General features: G+C 42.3%; 1 protein-coding gene across 2 annotated transcripts in view; it reads left to right on the top strand.

The window, feature by feature from the left end:
• HS6ST2 (heparan sulfate 6-O-sulfotransferase 2) overlaps positions 1-21,084 on the top strand; it is a 404,806-nt gene that overhangs the window by 1,904 nt on the left and 381,818 nt on the right. The gene's annotated exons all lie outside the window — the stretch shown is intronic.

The raw sequence follows: 21,084 nt of genomic DNA, 5'->3' as shown, positions 1-21,084 counted from the left end.
GCAGAGGATCGGAAGGCGCGGCCGATTGGTGCGGGTGACCCAGGGAGCACCTCGGCGTCCCTGCAGTGGCGCCCGAGCTGGGCTGGGCAGGCGCCTGGCGCCCTGGCGCGTGGGAGCACGGCGCTGTGGCGGCCGCAGGAAGCTTGTCTATTCCTACCCGGGACGGCTCCTATGTCTGCACACGGGTTGGCCTGGTTGGCGGCTCAGAGTGCGCGGGGGGAAGCGGCTGGGAGGCCCGGGACGAGCCCCCCTCCCGCCACCCCCTACCCCCGGCAGCCGCCGGGACAGGGTACAGAATGTAGATTCCTCACTGGAGCGCCGGAAAGAGCCGCGCTCTCCGTGTAGCGTGCCTGAGTCCCTCCAGCCTCTCTCTTTTCTCCGCGCCCAGGTTCCCAAGCTGCCTTTCTCTTCTTTGACGATCCCGCATTCTTCCCCCTCCTCCCCGGCCTTTCCCTTCGCTTCGTCTATTCGCCTCTCTTTCTCTTGCTTGGGATCTTGTCAGCTCCTGGCCGCTTGCTCTTTCCTTCTCCCTCCGTTTTCCTTTCTCACTTTGCTTCCCGTCCTTTCGTTAACCTTTTCTGTGTGTGTGTGTGTTTCCCTCTTCCTTCCATACTTTTGTCGCCTCGCTCCTCCTTTCTTTCCGCTGGCTCTACTCTCTTTGGGCGAATAAATGTCCCTCTGTGGCTGTTTGTGGACACCCAGTACCCAGCTTGCGCCCCTGGTTACTGGCTTCACGCGGGGCATCCCCTGCGCTTTGCGAGTGTAAGGGCCATCTCGCGGGCTGAAGGGCGGGTTGGGACGCTGCTGCGGATCCCGTGTGGGGCTCAGTCTTGAGAAACCTCTCCTGATTTACAAATTCGTGAGCCCTAGAGCAGGGCGCTGCCAGTCCACTTGCTGGGAACCTATGGCTGATGCTGAAAGAGCTGTTTTATGAAAAGCCAGTCACTTTTGAAGCGAGGGCATTTTCCTCCAGCCAGCTGCAATGCCTGGTTGCTGGAGGTCAGGGAATGTCATAAAGTGGGGAGTAGGAAGGACTCTTTGGGGTGCAGTTGCCCCAGTCAAGGCTCCCATTCTGCTGCTCTCTATAAAACAGAGAGGGCTGCTGCAGGGGATGCCGGGAATGGATAAGGTGAGTTTAGTTGACATGGCCATGCTCTCTGTCTCTCCACTGAGCTGACCACAGGAGATTGCTGCTGCTACAGAGGCTGCTTCCCTGGACAGATTCCCCATTCCCTTCTCATGGTGAGGGCTGCTCTGCTCCAGACATTATCACCTTTTGTTGGTACCTCTCGGAATGCGACAGCCAATGTGGGTTTTTCTGTCCAGCCCCAGACGAATAGAGCCCTCCAACTTTCTGGTCATCATTGAGATTTAGGGGAAACCTCACCCGCTACTCACTTTCCCATCCGTCAGTTTACAGTGTCCTTTCTGAATGCTGGAATTCTGGGAGAATCTGTTGAACTTCCATTTCCCTTCCAGCACTAACCTCCTCTGTTCCCAACCTCCTAAGAGAACCTTGACCCTAGGAAGGCTGCCACCTCAATCCACTGTGGGAATTGTGTAAGCCATTGTCACCACAAGACTTTAGGGTTTAAGATGTTCACAAACAATTTGGCAATATTGAAAATAATTCCTCTTGCTAATGGAGCCTGTAGGTGTAGTGAAAGGTGCTGATATAAAAAAAAAACTCTTGAGGGCAAAAATCGAATTCCACAGCCATGGCTGTGGCAGAGGAGGAAAAAACGAAGTCTTGGCTACTATGGCCCGGCTCTCTCTGGAGTTCCACAATGCACATGTGCCTTTTAAAATCCCTTTGGACAGGTAGTGTGACATAGTGTGTAAACACACATTATTGTCATTGTGATCTTGTGTATTTGATGGCCACTGTCCTCTGGCAGATTCCTTCAGAAAATTTCCATAGGATAACGAGGACCCCTCAAAGGGGAGGGCTTAGCCTCTTGGACAGTCCCCAGTGGAAGCAAAATTATTTGACATGAAATACGATTTCCTTGGTCATCAAAAGGGTGATACCACAGTGCCATCTAGTCTAATAAAGGAAGAATCACTTTCTAAAGAGTCGGAGTTACTTGGATCTTCTGATATTCACCAAAATGAAGTAAAATTTGCTAGAGAAACATGTGGCTACCCCAAGGCACTTTATTTCCTTAATTCCTACCCACCTCCAGAAATCGTCATCTTAAAGAGTAGTCATAGCCGGAGGGTTCCAGAATTTCCCAGGATGCTGACTGCTTACAGGACCAGTTCTGTGAATTCTGATAATCTGTGTGAGAGAAGGTGTACACAAGTGTGTGACACTGAGAGTGTGTGTGTATGTTGCAAATTTAGAGACAGAAACATCTGTGCTGGTTGTGATGCATGAGGCCGAGGAGCTGGTCTCATGAGACAGAAAGTCAGCCGCGGGGAGTTCCTGTGTGGAACAGCCTTCCGTGCCAGCTGCTGGTGGGCTCTGTGGTCCACTGAGCTGAGCAGAACAGCAGCTCCGTCTGTTTGGCCTGGGAGTTCTGACGCCTGGGCCTCAGTTCCAGGTTAGCCGTGAACCAGCTGCATGACCTTGGACCCGAGCCTGTCCCAGCCTTATCTGTGTGGTTAGTGCATTCTGGTTCCTGGTGAGCTTTGCCATCCCTTATCTCTGCTATGTCTCTGTAAAGTTGCACTGTCGGTAGCAAGAAGGCAGAGTGGGCAGAAGTCTCCCTATTTATCAGATGAGACAGAAGCCCAAAGTGGTTGAAGGACTTTCTCAAGGTCATTGGACTCTTTAGTGACACAGCAAGGATCTTGCTCCAGCCTGGGCTGATTCCACAGCCCTTGCTCTGTCGACGGCAACTCCATGAGCAAGGTTTTTTTTTTTGCAAAAGCACAGTGAGGTATTTCATGTGAGTCATTACCACAAAGTGAACACTCCATGGATGCTCACTGGTGTTATTATCACCTACATTATCGCCGTTTCCAGTCGTTTTTACACATGTGTTTGAATGAGTGATTGGACCAGGGTTGCCGCAGTCATTGAGAGAGAAATAGAATTCTACCTCCCTGAAGCTTTATGCTCACCAGGAGAAGGTCTGGTGGCTGGTTGGCAAAGGGGCGTCTCATTGCCAAGGCAGGAATCACTGCAAAGCTGAGCAGAGTGGGAATACACTGGGGGCCTGGTGAATAAGTGTCAGGAGGAACCATCAGTGGCGACAAGGGACACCTTCTGACTCACTACATCTGTCCATGGTGGGGGGGAGGCCGGCATGAGAGGCCACGGAGGCTGCAAGCCAAGACATGAATTGTGCTCCCACTGCTACATTCTAGAAGTGCTCGGGTGATATATAACTGCTGAGTGCAAACGGCTGCCATCACGCTGCCTGGAGAGGACAAAGAGAGAGTGCTTGGCTGGCAAAAGGCACCAGTTTATTAAGAACCGTATTTGTTTTTTTTTAAAAAAAAACCTAGAAATTGCATTTCATGCCTCTGTGTGCGAATATGTTGTTTAGGGGCCAGAGCGAAATCCTGCTCATTCGAGAATTCCCAAGACTGTTTTTGAAAATGTATCAAAACATGGTTGCTGATCAGTTCTTCTGACTCCCAGATCCTGCAGGCTTTTTCTCAGGCCAAATTCCCTCTGTTTGTAGCCAACTCTAGTGCATCCTGAGTCTGTGGGAGGACCTCAGAACTGGGCATTGAGAAACTGCACCAGGCTCATTCTTCCCCCGGGCACTGTGCTGGCTGGCACACTAGGGTGGCAGTTGGTGGCGGGAGAAGATCAGCTTCCTCAGCTACCCAAGTCAGAGAATCTGATCATCATATTCATGGTGCATCTTAGACATTTAGCATCTTTACATTTTGCAGCAGTCATAGGGGAAGAGTAATTAATTTTCACCTAGAATCCACTAGGTTATCACTTACAGGAAATCCACTAGGTTATCACTTACAGGAAATATGGCATTTCTATGGAGCATAGCTTTCTCTCTCTTTTGTCTTCTTTGTGGTCACTCCTTTTTAATACTTGTAGTAAAGGCTTCCTTTTCTTTTCCTTTTGTTTAAAGGTGGCTTTATTTTTGGCTGTGTGGCTTCTGAGATCTTAGTTCCCTAGCCAGGGATCGAACCCAGGCTTTGTCAGTGAAAGCACCAAGTCCTAACCACTGGAGTGCCAGGGAATTCCCAAGGTGGCTCTATTTTGACACAGCCATGTCTTGGTAGGAAGTCCATAGTGCATGAGCCTGCTCATGGCTCAGGTGCCCATGTTCCACTCCTTCCCTCATGCAGTGAAGCAGGACGACAAGACTGGCATGTGGTACAGGGTGAGGCAGCCAGTGAATGGATCAGTTTAGGCAGTGGTACGGTCCTTCTGGTCCCTCAAGCTGTAGGCCACTGGATTCTCACAGGCGCAGCTTCAATTAGCCAAGGATGCTAAGAGCTGTTATTGCCTCCTGCCCTGCACACGTGTATCTCCCAGGAGAGGGGGAGAAATTCACCATGATAAATTAACATCTTTGCCCGGATGGCAAATATGTTGCTGGCATCCCAGACAAGCTCAAAGTTCTCAAGGTGGTATAAAAAGCTATTTGGAATTAGATTTTCTTAATAGTAATTTTAGACTAGTGCTGTTACGTGGCAATAAGAATGTTAGAGCTTGTCTTTTCTAGATATCTGTCATCAACTTAAGTAGTATGAAATGACATTAAAGAATAGTCACCTCTTCTATCTGTCATTCGTGAAATGAAATTTTGCGAAGCTGCCCATTATATTCCAGGAGAGATGTGTCATCTTTACTCTCACAGAACTTACAGTAGAACGGAATAATTTGGTGTTTTAGATATTTAATAAAGAAGATGGGTTTTGTTTGAAAATGATTTGAATATCAATAATGTCTTTAAAATGTCATACCTTTATTGGAATACATTTTAAAAATAGAGAAAAGTTCATCTGTTTAGGTAACAGTTTAGGTCTAATCAGCAAACTTTGTGGAGTAAGTATTATGACCTCTGCCTAGTGCTGGCAGTTGGAGGAGATTAGAGCCCAGACAAATCCCCAAAAGCCGAGGTCACCATCTTCAGCCTCAAGTTCATGATGGTAAAAGTGCAGAACTATGTAGTATAGACAGGTGGGGAGTGGGGAGGAACCAGTGATTTGGCAGGTCCACCCCCCCCTCTGTAAAATGGGAGACTTAAACAGGTTGCTTTCTAAGGCCCTTTTCTTTCTAAAGGATGAGGAGCAGGCCAGAAAAAGGAGAGATCTGTTTGGAAAGGCTTCTGGGAATAGGTGGCTTGTTCTTAGGAAGAAACTGGCTTCTCAGGAGACACGGGTTTCATCCCTGGGTGGGGAAGATCCCCTGGAGGAGGAAACGGCAGCCCACTCCAGTATTCTTGCCTGGGAAATCCCATGGACAGAGGAGCCTGGTAGGCTACGGTTCATGGGGCCCAAAGAGTCAGACATGACTTCGGGACTAAACAATGAGCAAACAACAAAATTTAGAAGGAAGGAGGCACTGTGGGTGGATGTGGCATCCTCATGGCACAAGTCCCTGAGAAGGTTCGGGCCTGGGGGAGGGTTAGGGAGCCTCCTTGTAGAGGTCCTGTAATGGCAACCAGAAGGTTGAACCCCAGAGGTATGAGAAACTCTCGAATGGCAGGAATGTAAGAAGCACAAAAGTAAATGAAGGCTATAGTCAAGTTAAAGGTATAGCTCTGATTTCCAGTCTGGAGTCAAGATGGTACCACTGACAAAACAGAGAGGTTGAAAAGGGGGTCTAATGAGAGCTGGGAGGGTACTGAGAGCTGTGACCAGTCTAACTTGCTTAGGTTTCTACTGGCCAAAGCTTGCAAAGAAGTGAGAACCAGAGTTCTAAACAGGTTAGGGCTTAGTTGTATACGTAGGAGTCTGTGAACCCAGTTAATCTGAATTCACAGTTGGCAGTATTATTTAAATGATCACTGCAGTTTTCATGTGGGAATCTTAGCCAAGGAAGAGACTATTTGAATAGAGGAAAATATCGACAGTTATGATTACATAAAAATGAGAAATGTTTATCTGTCCAAAAATAAATGAAAAGGCATGTGTCAAACTGATGAAAATATGCACAACAAATAAAACAGACAAAAGGCTGACATCTTTCCTGGAAAAAGAACTCCAGCGAATTGAGCAGAAAAACAAAGGCTATGACCAGAAAACTTGCAACATGGAACCAAAGCTAGTTTACAGAAAGGAGAAAGATTAGTTTTTAGTTTCTAAACTAAGGAAAAAAGTTTAGTTTCACTGGTACTAAAGAAATGCAGATTTCAATTGTATGTAGGAAAAGCTTTTTGCTTCTCTAATTAATTTCTCAGATTGAAAAAAACAACTTGGTATATATCACCACTGCCGCCAAACAAAAAAAGGATAGTAGTCTGTGTTGACAAAGGTGTGGTAAATACCATCATTCATATACATTGTTGATGGAAATGTAAATTGAAATGATTCTTTTGGAAATAAAATAGATAAACAGAGAACATTGACAGTATTCTTTGACCCACAATTTGTTGTCTGGCATTTTACTGAAAAACAGTCCTGTACATGTCTTTTTATCATTCACTCATTTATTTATTCATTTATTTACAAATATTTATTGAATATCTCATCAATATGCTATGTGCTGGAGGCAGTGTGAGGAACCAGGTAGACATGGTCCCTGGCTTCATAGAGTGGGAAAGGTAGACAGGAAACAAATAATTCATTACTGAAAATTGTGAGAAGTGCCATGAGGAAAAAGCAGAGGGTGACACGACAATGGCATCCTAGGAGGCTCCCATTATCTGTAAGTTACTTGGAGTTATTTTTAAGTGTAGCAAATTGGAAAAATCTGATCAACGTATAGGTGAATGGTTCAAGAAATCTCAGTACATCCACTTGAGGGATTATTTCAAAACCATTTAAACGTCCTTTTTAGAGTATGGAAAATTGGTAGTGATTTAATGCTAAGGGGAAAAGAGATAGACAGTTATGGGCCCAGTTTGACAACAATTATGTGAGAGAGCAAAGGGGCGGGGGTGGAAGGAGAGAGGCAAATCATCTTTCCATCCCTCTCAAATCTAAGCATAAAAGGCAAAGAATGGAAGAAAAATACCAAAATATCAATAGTTCAATTAGTGACTTATTTTCTTTCTCTGTTTCTTTGAAGGATTTTAATTTTCTTTACAAGTATGCATTGCTTTCATAATAAAAATAAATATTAACAGTTTTTAAAATGATGCTTAATTATGGCTTTGATAAATTACACATGTCTGCTTTTTGGTTTCTAAAGACTATTGGCTGGTTATTTCATTAGCCTCTTGATATTCTGGGAGTCCTTAATGAGGAAAGCAGCCTTGGCTAAATAAACTCTGAGACTGAAAGGCAGAGGTGATAAGTCAGACATCGATTGTTGATTTTTCTGATGATTGGCTGTTGTCACATTCCAAAGAATCCATGGAACTCTTACACTAGTACAGTACAGAGATATTTGAGTGGATTGCCATTGCTTGTTCTCTGTTTAAAATTAAATGAAACAGGAAATTAATAATGGCACACAGAAATAAAAGGCTTACTTTCTTCAGCCAGAGCCATCCAAGATAGCCTGGACTTTGAATACTCATGAGCCTCTTTTCAAGTGAGCTGATACAAGAGCTAATGGTCTGATTAGAAGAGCACAGTCTTGGGGTTGGAGAAGGATTGTAGGTTCTAAACGTCCATGACTGAGGGGTTAGATCAGTTAGTGCACATGCTGCCCTCATCCAGGAGAGAAGTGGAGTCCAGTCTGCTGCAGCAGCCTCCCCCTGGAGCAGTTTCACTTCATAAGAGCATTGCCCCTGGTTAACTGTAAATTAAGTCGACTAGATGGCACCCCACTGCAGTACCCTTGCCTGGAAAACCCATGGATGGAGGAGCCTGGTGGGCTGCCGTCCATGGGGTCGTTAAGAGTCGGACACGACTGAGCGACTTCACTTTCACTTTTCACTTTCATGCATTGGAGAAGGAAATGGCAACCCACTCCAGTGTTCTTGCCTGGAGAATCCCAGGGACGGTGGAGCCTGGTGGGCTGCCGTCTATGGGGTCGCACAGAGTCGGACACGACTGAAGCGACTTAGCAGCAGCAGCAGTAGCAGCAGACCAGGGGTTGCCAACTTCTTTGGCACTAGGGACCGGTTTCATGAAAGCCAATTTTCTCATGGACTGGGGATGGTGTGGGGATGATTCAAGTGCATTACATTTATTGTGCACTTTATTTCTATTATTATTTTATCAGCTCCTCCTCAAATCATCAGGCACTTGATCCCAGAGGTTGGGGACCCCTGGACTAGAACACTGCATTCCTCAACTGCTCTGGGTATCAGAGGGGCCACTAAATACAGTGAGGTTCAGAATCTTATTGTTGAAACTCCACAAAGACTACATTCTAGGGACAAGCTATTTTAACAGTGTAAAGAACGTGTTTTGCAGTTGGGAAGCTAATATCAACATTCTGTGCCAAATAAGATGAGATATTTAGTCACTGAGATTAGGGGGGAAAAAAAGGTATAGATGGGAATATTTGGTCTTCCATTAAACTGTAATGAAGAATCCAATTAATGGTATATGTCTCCTAATACAATGTCATTGTAAGCTTAGAGAAATATTTGTCCAAACTTTTAGTAAAATATTTATTGGCAGAAAAGCTTTCCTTAGGTATTGGACTTCACAGATTATTCAGTTGGTCTTATTGCATCCCATTTGTTATTTCTGCCATTTTGCCTCTAAGAACAGTGTTGAAGACTTTGACACATTTCAGAGCATTACACTAAATAAATCTGTCTTGCACATTCCACTGTGCTTTTTCTGGAATATTATAAATATTCAAATATAGGCACACATGCAAATTCAAAATAAAATTAAATAATGCAAATTCGGCATAAATTCCATATTTATAACTTAGCAATAGTTTTGAATTTGTTATCCTATGTTATAAATGTATCAAATATGAGCTCATGGGAATTACCAATAAATAAATTTTTCTGATTAAACTGTGGGTTCTTTCTTAATCACAATTTAAGCTTCAATTCTGATATATATTGTAAGAGAATAATTTGCACTTCATTTATTCTGAATTGTCAAGAATCATGTTCTTTCTCCATGTAAATGTCTGCAAAGAGGGCTTCTTATTCAGTTTGATTGGTTTTTGAATTTTACCAGTGGAGATGCCCTAGTGAGCCTAAGAGAATTGGTTTGTTTCTGTGAAGAGTATAGTTCTAATGAATCACTTCCATGCACATTTCTGAAGGAACAGAGCAACTGAAAGTGTGCAATGCATTGGTTTACATCAAATGGATCAGGCTTGTGTGCACTGTTCCTTGCATTAATTGACCTTTCCCCATAACTGTATAGTATCGGCTCAGATTCACTCATGGAGATCATTGGACTTTTGGTAACTTCTTACAAGAGAGTGAATGCAAGCAGAGTGTTTAGAAATTGACTAGAGTTAGTTACCAGGTTACAGCTAGGATACAAGAAGGTACTTTTTTAAAAGTCCTTTTGATCTTGGCAGCCAACTCCTCAGTTACTACAATAAATAGAAGTTGATTAAACTCATCAGTTAAAAGGCATAGATCATTTCAACTGATGAAAGTACAAAATCTAGCTATATTCTGTGTATGAGAGACAAAGCTAAAACATTAGGATACTGATAGGATTGGAATAGATATCCTATGCAAATACTAACCAGAGGGGAGCTGATGTAGCTAAATTAAGGCAAAACCTTTTGGGGGGATAAAGAGGATCACTGGATAATGATAAAATGTTCAGTTGTTCAGATAATAATTCTAGACCTGTAGCACTTAATACCATAGTTTTGAAATATGTAAAGTGAAAATGGATAGAGCTATTAGGAGAAACTGTAAAATCTACTAACCTCTTTCAGAAAATGCAAAATGAAATGAACAAAAAATGAGTAAGGATACACAGGATTTGAGCAACATGCTTAACAAACTCATTGTAGGAGACAAGCATTCAATTAGAAAAATACACTTTTTTCTCAAACACGTACAGAACATTTTTGAAAACAGACCACATACTAACCCATAAAGTTGGCCTGGAAAAGCTCCAGTAGGTAAATAACTTACAGCGCATTCTATCTGACTATGTGGTACTTAGGAAGGAACAAGAGATCAGGCCATACCTGAGTGCATGGGAAGGAGTATTAATAGTGTGATGTATTTGGAAATGGGCTTCCCTTGTGGCTCAGCTGATAAAGAATCTGCCTGCAATGTGGGAGACCTGGGTTCGATCCCTGAGTTGGGAAGATCCCCTGGAAAAGGGAAAGGCTACCCACTCCAGTATTCTGGCCTGGAGAATTCCATGGACTGTAAAGTCCATGGGGTCACAAAGAGTCAGACATGATTGAGCAACTTTCACTTATTGTCAGTCTTTCACTGACCACATCAAGCTTCTTAATTCACATGCAAGAGTGAAGAACTCCATGTTAGCATCTATATAATGTATATCAAAGATTCAGCACCTATCATATGATATGTACTAAAGAATTATGGCTATGATTATTACTCATGGGTTTCCCTGGTAATTCAACTGGTAAAGAATCCGCCTGCGGTGTAGGAAACCGGTTCAGTTCTTGAGCCGGGAAGATCCACCAGAGAAGGGATAGGCTACCCACTCCAGTATTCTGGCCTGGAGAATTCCATGGACCGTATATATATATAGAGTCCATGAAGTCGCAAAGAGTCAGACATGACTCAGCGACTTTCACTTATTACTCATGTTTTGTTATCTTTACCCACGTGGGGAACCCATGTGGAGTCCTCTTCAGAGGGCTCTACAAATATTTGCATTTGACAGATTATGTAACAGTAATGGAAGAACTTGTCCTTTATGAAAACAATCTCCTTTATGTAAAAAATACTCAGACACATTTCTCCAAAGTTCTTTTGGGTGAACATTCACAAGGCCCTTTCACACAAACATGCAGATAGCCAACACACTCATAAATATACGCCAAATCAAACTTTAGAAAAATCATATCTAAGCTACATATATGCACACACATACACAGTATTTGTAGCATGTGCATTAGACATACTATCTGTACTACAGTTTGCAAACTTTGGGTCAAATCTTGTCTCCACCCGTTTTTGTAAGTAAAGTTTTATTGGAATACAACTGAAGAAAAAGTGGAAAACTTCAAGACTCAGGCAAAGAGAAGTGCTGTAAACTGATGGTTTGACCCAGGTAGCTAGGCCTGACTTTCTGTGAAGATGTATTAGTGTTTTGGGCTAGCTACTGAGCCAAGCCCTATGCCAAAGGCATAACATATATTTTTCTCATTTAATCCTCAAAACAACCCTCTGACATAGGTGTGTAAAAAACCCATTTGAAGACAAGAAAACAGGTAATTGGGTGAGATGTATAACCTGCCTAAATTTACATCCTGGTCAGTATTGGAGTTGGCATTTAAAACCAGCTGAGACACATAGCCTGTCTGATATGTTTTAATGTTCATTAAATTCTCAGACAAACCTCAAAAAGCCCTTGCCATCCTTTTTTATTTATTCTTTTTATTGATGTATAGTTGATTGCTTGGAAAATCCCATGGACGGAGGAGCCTGGTAGGCTGCAGTCCATGGGGTCGCTAGGAGTCGGATACGACTGAGCGACTTCACTTTCACTTTTCACTTTCATGCACTGGAGAAGGAAATGGCAACCCACTCCAGTGTTCTTGCCTGGAGAATCCCAGGGACGGGGGAGCCTGGTGGGCTGCCATCTCTGGGGTCGCACAGAGTTGGACACGACTGAAGCGACTTTGCAGCAGTTGATTTACAATATGTTAGTTTCTGGTGTACAACAAAGTGATTCAGTTATACATATATATGTTAAGTATATATAACATATATACATGTGTAATATAATATATATATACATGTATGATATATAGCATATATATATTCTTTTTCAGATTCTTTTCGATTATAGTTTATGGTAAGACATTGAATATAGTTCCCTGTGCTGTATAGTAGGTCCTTGTTGTTTATCTATTTTATATATAGTAGTGTGTGTCTTGGAGAAGGCAATGGCACCCCACTCCAGTACTCTTGCCTGGAAAATCCCATGGATGGAGGAGCCTGGTCGGCTGCAGTCCGTGGGGTTGCTAAGAGTCGGACACAACTGAGCGACTTCACTTTCACTTTTCACTTTCATGCATTGGAGAAGGAAATGGCAACCCACTCCAGTGTTCTTGCTTGGAGAATCCCAGGGACGGGGGAGCCTGGTGGGCTGCCGTCTATGGGGTCGCACAGAGTCGGACACGACTGAAGCGACTTAGCAGCAGCAGCAGTGTGTGTCTGTTCATATCTAAACTCCTAATTCACCCCTCACCCATTTCCCCTTTGGCAACCATAAATTTGTTTTCTCTGTTTACAAGTCTGTTTAGTTCTTGTAAATAAGTTCATTTGTATTATTTTTTTAAGGTTCCACATATAAGTGCTATCATATGATTTTGTCTTTGACTTACTTCACTTAGTATGATAACCTCTAGGTCCATCCATGCTGCTGCAAATGGCATTGTTTCATTATTTTTTATGGCTGAGTAGTATTATACTCAAAGAAGGCAATGGCAGCCCACTCCAGCACTCTTGCCTGGAAAATCCCATGGACGGAGGAGCCTGGTGTGCTGCAGTCCATGGGGTCACTAGGAGTTGGACACGACTGAACAACTTCACTTTCACTTTCATGCATTGGAGAAGGAAATGGCAGCCCACTCGAGTGTTTTTGCCTGGAGAATCCCAGGGATGGGGGAGCCTGGTGGGCTGCCATCTCTGGGGTCACACAGAGTCAGACACGACTGAAGTGACTTAGCAGCACCAGCAGTATTACACTATATATATAGCACATCTTTATCCATTCATCTGTTGATAGACATTTAGATTGCTTCCTTGTCTTGGCTGTTGTGAATAGTGCTGCTATGAACATAGGGGTGCATGTGTCTTTTCAAATTAGAGTTTTCTCTGGATATATGCCCAGGAGTGGGATTGCAGAATTGTATGATAACTCTTTAAGTTTTTTAAAGAGCCTCCCTACTGTTCTCTGTAGGGCTTCCTTGGTGGCTCAGTGGTAAACAATCTGCTTGCAGTGCAGGAGATGGAGGAGACACGGGTTCGATCCCTGGGTCAGGAAGATCCCCTGGAAGAGGGCATGGCAACCCATTCCAGTATTCTTGCTGGAAAAATCTGGTGACAGAGGAGCCTGGTGGGCTACAGGCAATCGGGTTCCAAATAGTTGGACATGACTGAGCACACACTTTTCTCCATAGTAAAAGCCTGTACCCTCTTTTTTGGCTATGTGTCTATACAAAATAAGTGGAATGGAGACCTGAGGTGACTATCTGCAAATAACAGGTTCCAACATGTTAAGGCACCTTTAACAATGTTTAATAAAATCACTCTCTAAAGGTAAATTTTGCAGCTCTTCTTTTCCCCTTTTAAATAAGGATTTAGATATCCAAGATATTGTAAATGCTTTCAACAATGATTTACACAAAAGAATTATGTTTTTTTTTTTTTTTTGGTGGGGGGGAAGGATTTAGGTTAGAGGAAAGATTTTTTTTCTATATAAGGAAAATGAAGACCTTAATGTATTTTAAATTATGCTCCATGTGGACTTAAATTATGGTGCATCCACTTCACAAGATTTGTAAGAGGCCAGGGCATTTTACTTCTTGAATGTTGACAGTTGCCTCATTAGCCATGTCAGTTGCACTGCTCTGTCCATGGCCTGTTTCTATGAATGACCATTGGGTTTTTTTGCTCATTTTGGTCTGAGTAGACACAGCCCTTGGAGACTAGTGTGAATGAGCTCAGCCAGGGCAGCTCATACGATCTTGGATCATGAGGAGCCAGTGAAATAAAGCTTTTTCTCAACTTCAAGTGAGGGGTCCCAGAGAAAATGAATCCTGAAACTAGCACTTATCCCAGGGGCTCATCATGTAGATGCTAACAGTGTGTTGTATTACTGAAATAACCAAGTGAGTGTAGTACTTCCCATAGGAGTGACCGTTCTCTCTCCTCTGGAGGAGGCAGCTTTAGAAAAGAGCCATTTGAGAGAATATGCAAATGAGCCTGGGCCTGCCAGGCTGGCAGACAGTGCAGGCAGCAAAGAAATTAGGTTGAAGGCTTGGAAGGATGGTAAAAAGATGCCCAGTACAACCGGAGGAGAGTTTGACCTTGGGATGATGGCCAACTCAGCAGAAGCCTCACGGCTGAGACTTTGCTATGTAGAAGATGAACTGGCACAACATCTTGAAGGTTGAAAAACCGTTTGAGCCGATTTGTCATGTACACTAGAGGCAAACATATTTATTATTTCTGTGATTGGTTTTGCTGAAAGTGATACACTGAGTGTAATACACCAACTAAAACTTGTTAAAAAGTGAAAAAAGTGAAAGTGTTAGTTGCTCAGTCGTGTCCCTCTTTGTGCCCCTATGGATTGTAGCCTGCCAGGTTCCTCTGTCCATGAAATTCTCCAGGAAAGAATAACTGGAGTGGGTACTTCTACAGGAGATCTTCCCTACCCAGGGGTCGAACTCCTGTCTGCCGTGTCTCCTGCATTGCAGGTGGATGCTTTACCATCTGAGCCACCAGGGAAGCCCTAAATTAATGAAAGCCATGCTGAAATGAAGCTTATTGGGGTGAATGATGTAGGCTGTTTATGAAAAACTTCTTCAATGGACATGAATCTGAGCAAACTCCAGGAGGTAGTGGAGGACAGAAGAGCCTGGCGTGCTGTGGTCCATGGGGTCTCAGAGTCGGACACAACTTAGCGACTGAACAACTTCTTCAATAAAAATTTTAATGGACCTGTAGAAATCATTTTATGCATAAACTCACTGTAAGATTAATGAAAGATAATTAGACAAATAGAATACAGAGCTGAAGATGGGTATTAAAAAATACTTTGCATTACTGGACAAAAAGGTCTCTGTGTATGTCCCCTTTTAGTTGAGGATCCTTACTTTGCACCTCTACTCTCAATTTGTTCTTTGTGACTTGGAAGCAAAGCGAAAGAAAAAATGGTATCATTTTAGCATTAGTATAGCATTTTACAATCTGGCAGCTTTTGTATTTATTGCCATATGGATGTACATTAAATCTGCATCTCCCTCTCATTTATATGTTTATGAAGTTATAAAGATATATACATGTGCACACAAAATAATTAAGCAAGTGATATGTGTTTGACAATGTTTGGTGACTTAATGCCAATTAGAGAGTTTTTTTTTTTTTTTAAAAAAAAGCACCTTGCTTTTCTAATCCAATTGCTTGCATGCTTTTTTGGTTTATGCATTTAAGGATAAAATCCACTTAAAATACCACAATTTTCATACATGCAGCTTTCAGTGGGACTTCTATTTATTCCAGATGGCCTTGAAAAATTATTATTGAGAGGTTTAGAAACCTAGATGTCACAAGATCCATCAGAATGAGACTAAAATCACACTTTTTGGTTTCCAACTGTTTTTCCTATTCAGGGATGGGGTATATTTTTGACTTGGGGGGAGTTGAAGGGGTATGACTTGGCTAGACCATTGAATGCAGCCAAATTAGCTCAGCTTATTTCTCAGGGAGGGAGTCCTGTACTGCAGGCACCTTGCCCAACTCTGTTGGAGGGAAGCAGCTCATCATGTTCCAGAGTTCAGCTGAATGCTCTGTTAAAGGCTGCATATAGGATTTGTGTGTATGGAAGTGAGCAGTTACACTGACAATCTCTCTCCTTTGAAAAAGTATGGTTGGATTGGAATGAACAAGATTGTGATGCTCTTCATTGAATGTCATATTTGTTTTTCTTTTAAACCATAGTGATGAAACCATTATTCATTGTAGCAAGGTTCTGGTTCCAGTATCAGAGAACTGGGTGTGGGGGTCTCGGTTGTGACCTTTGGCTGGGAACATCTCTGCTGCTGCTGCTAAGTTGCTTCAGTCATGTCTGACTCTGTGCGACCCCATAGACGGCAGCCCACCAGGCTCCCCCGTCCCTGGGATTCTCCAGGCAAGAACACTGGAGTGGGCTGCCATTTCCTTCTTCAATGCATGAAAGTGCAAAGTGAAAGTGAAGTCGCTCAGTCGTGTCTGAATCTTAGCGACCCCATGGACTGCAGCCCACCAGGCTCCTCCGTCCATGGGATTTTCCAGGCAAGAGTACTGGAGTGGGGTGCCATTGCCTTCTCCAGGAACATCTGTAGAGAATGTCAAAGAGGTCAGATTTCCATTCACACAGCAAAGAAGCCAGGGACCACAAACATCTTGCTCTTTTGGTTTGCTGAGGTCTGACTCCAGGATGCAGCATTTTCTGGTTAACAGAGAGGAGCTCTTGTATGCAGAGAGTCTGCTAAGATGGAGATATCCAAGTTCCAGAAAGCCCGAAGTCTGTACAGCTATATCGTTTGGTTTTCAATTATGTACTTTGGTGGCCTCTGAATTTCTTAGATTAGTGCAAGAAACTTGAAGGAAGAAAACAACTGTTCTCCTAGAACTTTGAGCAGGTGGAAATAGTGAAGAAATAGTAGGAGTTTTGATTGAAATGTCAGAAGCTAAAGTTGGGTCTGAGAAATAGAAATACCGCTGGGAAAAGAAGGTAAACTCTTGCTGTAATTAAATGACAGATTGCCTCTTAGTGACTCTGACCTTGCCCTCCTAGAAAGAGCTTTGGGGACAGTGTATCCACATCTGCTTCAGGGCCTTAGAGGAAGGCAATGGTCTTGTGCAAACTGGCAGCTTTAATAGTGAGCACCTTAGGTGTCTGGGCCACTGGTGGCTTTCAGTTTGTAATTCTGGGACACCATGGTTCTGCTGGATTAGGAGTGAGAGCTAGTTTGGGGTACCTCTTATGATTTGCATAATTCACTCAAGATTCATCCAAGCTGTTGCTTGTAGCAATAGTTCATTCTCTCTCTCTCTTTTTTTTTTTATTGCTACAGGGTAATCCATGGTAAGTATGTACCACTGTTTATTTCACCATTCAGCTGTTGAAGGACATCTGGGCTGATTCTAGTTTGGGGCTATTATGAATAAAGCTGCTATGAACATTCATGTGTAGGCTTTTGTGGGATGCTAAGTGTTCATTTCTCTAGGATAAATGCTCAGGAATGCAGTTGCTGGGACGTTTGGTAAGTGCATGTTTAGTTTTGTAAGAAACTGTTGAACAGTTTTCCAGAATGACTGTATGTCATTTCACATTCCCACCAGCAATGTGTGAGTGATCCAGTTTCTCCTCATCCTTTCCAGCATGTAGTGTTGTTATTTTTACATTTTAGCCATTCTGATAGATGTGTAGTCATATCTCATTGTGATTTTACTATCCCTTCTCCTGATGACTAATAATGTTCAACATCTTTTCACATGCTTATTAGCCATCTGTAGGTCCTCTGTGGTAGAATGTCATTTGCCTGTTTTCTGATGGGATTCTCTGTTTATTTAACTGTTGAGCTTTGGGAGTTACATATTCTTTAATATTACTCTCTGTTAGATATGTTGCTTGCAGTATTTCTTCTTGACTCATTGCCTGTCTTTTCAACTTTTTCCCATGCTATTTGACAGAGCAAAATTTCTAGTTTTGATGAGTCCAATCTATCAGTTTTTCCTCTCATGGATCATGACTTAGCATCAAGAATTAATTGTCTAATATGAAAAGATGCTCCACAATGCTAATTATTAGATACATGCAAATCAAAACTACCATGAGGTATCACCTCGCACCAGTCAGAATAGCTGTTATCAAAAAGTCTACAAATAATAAATGCTGGAGAGAGTGTGGAGAAAAGGGTAACCTTCTACACTGTTGGTGGGAGTATACACTGGTGCAGTCACTCTGAAGAACATTATCAGTTCAGTTCAGTTCAGTTCAGTCGCTCAGTCATGTCCGACTCTTTGTGACCTCATGAACTGAAGCACAGCAGGCTTCCCTGTCCATCACCAGCTCCAGGATCTTGCTCAAACCCATGTCCATTGAGCCCGTGATGCCATCCAACCATCTCATCCTCTGTCATCCCCTTCTCCTCCTGTCGTCAATCTTGCCCAGCATCATGGTCTTTTCCAGTGAGTCCTTTGGCATCAGGTGGCCAGGGTATTGGAGCTTCAGCCTCAGCATCAGTCCTTCCAATGAATATTCAGAACTGGTTTCCCTTAGGATTGACTGGTTTGATCTCCTTGCAGTCCAAGGGACTATCAAGCATCTTCTCTAACAGTACAGTTCAAAAGCATCAATTCTTCAGCACTCAGCTTTCTTTATGGTAATGTTCTCTCATAATGGAGAACGTTATGGAGGTTCCTTAAAAAACTGAAAATAGAGTGGTCATATGATCCAGCTATCCCTGAACTCTTAATTTGAAAAGATATATGCACCCTTATATTCATAGCAGCATTATTTACACTTGCCAAGACATGGAAGTAGTCTAAATGTCCATCCACAGAGGAATAGATAAAGAAGATATGGTACATATACACAATGGAATATAACTGAGCCATCAAAAGAATGAAATAACGCCATTCGCAGCAACATGGATGGACGTAGAGATTATCATAGTAAGTGAAAAAAGCCAGAAAGAGAGACAAATATCAGATGATATAACTTATATGTGGAATAAAAAATATACAAATGATTTTATTTACAGAAGAGAAACAGACTCACAGGCATAGAAAACAAACGTAGTTACTAAAGGGAAAAAGGGGTAAGGGAGGGATAAATTAGGAGTTCAGGATTAGCTAATATGAACTACTATATATATTAATAAAATAGATAAACAACGAGGTCCTACTGTATAGCACTGCTGCTACTGCTGCTAAGTCGTTTTAGTCGTGTCCGACTCTGTGCGACCCCATAGACGGCAGCCCACCAGGCTCCCCCATCCCTGGGATTCTCCAGGCAAGAACACTGGAGTGGGTTGCCATCTCCTTCTCCAATGTACGAAAGTGAAAAGTGAAAGTGAAGTCGCTCAGTCGTGTCCGACTCTTAGTGACCCTATGGACTGAAGCCGACCAGGCTCCTCCGTCCATGGGATTTTTCAGGCAAGAGTACTGGAGTGGGGTGCCATCGCCTTCTCCACTGTATAGCACAGGGAACTATGTTCAATATCTTGTAATAAACCATAACAGAAAAAAATATGAAAAGCATTTATGTGTGTGTGTGTGTATATATATATATATATATATATATATATATTTAACTGAATCACTTTACTGTACACCAGAAGTTAGCACAATAGTATAAATCACCTACACTTTAATTTTAAAAATGAATTAATTGAGTAGACCTTGTTGTTCAGTTGCTAAGTTGTGTCTGACTCTTTGCAACCCCACGAACTGCAGCACAGCTGGCTTCCCTCTCCTTCACTATCTCCCTGAGTTTGCTCAAACTCATGTCCATTGACTCACTGATGCCATCCAACCATCTCATCTACTGTCCCCACCTTTCCTCTTGCCCTCAATCTTTCCCAGCATCAGTATGAAAAGGTAAAAAGATATGACACTGAGTAGCCCTAGATCTTGGAATTTTTCTTCTATGTTTTATCTTAAAGTTTTACAGTTTCAAGTTTTATTAAGTCTGCGATACATTTTGGGCTTCCTCAGTGGCTCAGTGGGTAAACAATCTGCCTGCAATGCAGGAGCACAGGAGACTCAGATTCAATCCCTGAGTCAGAAAGATCCCCTGGAGGAGGAAGATTATAACCCACTCCAGTATTCTTGCCTGGAACTCCCATGAACAGAAGAGCCTGATGGGCTACAGTTCATGGGGTCGCAAAGGGTTGAACATGACTGAGTGCAGCACAGGGTTGCCCAATTGAATGTCAATTCAGATCCTTTGCCATTTTAAATTATTATTTCCTTTTTAGTATTAAGTTTCTGTATACGGAGAAGGCAATGGCACCCCACTCCAGTACTGTTGCCCAGAAAATCCCATGGATGGGGGAGCCTGGTAGGCTGCAGTCCATGGGGTCGCTAAGAGTCAGACACGACTGAGCGACTTCACTTTCACTTTCCACTTTCAGGCATTGGAGAAGGAAATGGCAACCCACTCCAGTGTTCTTGCCTGGAGAATCCCATGGACGGAGAAGCCTGGTAGCCTGCAGTCCATGGGGTCGCACAGAGTCAGACACGACTGAATCGACTTAGCAGCAGCAGCAGTTCTGTATACATTCTAGATACGAGTCCTTTATTGTACCTAGGCTTTGCAAATACTTTTCTCCCATTCAGTGGGTTGCCTCTTCACTTTCTTCATGATGTTCATTGAAGCATTGAAGTTTTACATTTTCATGAAATCCAGTTAGCTAATTTTTTCTTTTGTCTCTCATAAATGTTTTGTGTAACCTAAGATCACAAAGATTTACTCCTCTATCTTCCTCTAAGAGTTTTATACTTTTATATCTTACATTAAGATTATGATTTATTTTGAGTTATTTTTTGTGTGTATTGTAAGAAGGGGGTCCAACTTCATTCTTTTTCACGTGGCTGTTGGTTGTCCCGGAATTATTTGTTAAAAGACTTTTTCCATTATTTATACGTGTTTCTGGATCCTTAATTCTATTTTATTAATCTAGATAGCTATCTTTATGAAACACCACATGGTCTTTGACGGCTGTTGCTTTGTAGTTAGTTTTGAAATCAGGAAGTATGAATCTTCAGTTTTTTTCTTCTTTCTCTAGAATGTTTTGGCTATTCTGGGTACCTAGACTTTCAGTGTGAATTTCAAAATTAGCTTATCAATATCTCCAAAGAAACCAGCTAAGATTTTGTTATGGATCATGTTGAATCCGTAGATCAGTTTGGAGGAATATTACCATCTGAACAATATTAAGTTTTTAAATCCATGAACTTGGGCTGTCTTTATATTAATTTGAATGTTCTTTAATTTCTTTCAATAATATTTTGTCAGTTTTTGGATTATAAGTTTTATACTACTTTAAAAAATTTACTCATAATATTTTACTCTTTTTGATATTGTAAATATAATTTTTTTAATTTTATTTTTGGATTGTTCATTGCTACTTATAGAAAGACTGATGAATTTTTAAATATTGATCTTCTATCCTGCATTCTT

The sequence above is a fragment of the Bos indicus genome, chromosome X (assembly GCF_029378745.1).
Source record: "Bos indicus isolate NIAB-ARS_2022 breed Sahiwal x Tharparkar chromosome X, NIAB-ARS_B.indTharparkar_mat_pri_1.0, whole genome shotgun sequence".
NCBI classification, from domain to species: domain Eukaryota; kingdom Metazoa; phylum Chordata; class Mammalia; order Artiodactyla; family Bovidae; genus Bos; species Bos indicus.
This window is presented reverse-complemented; position numbering and strand designations above follow the sequence as displayed.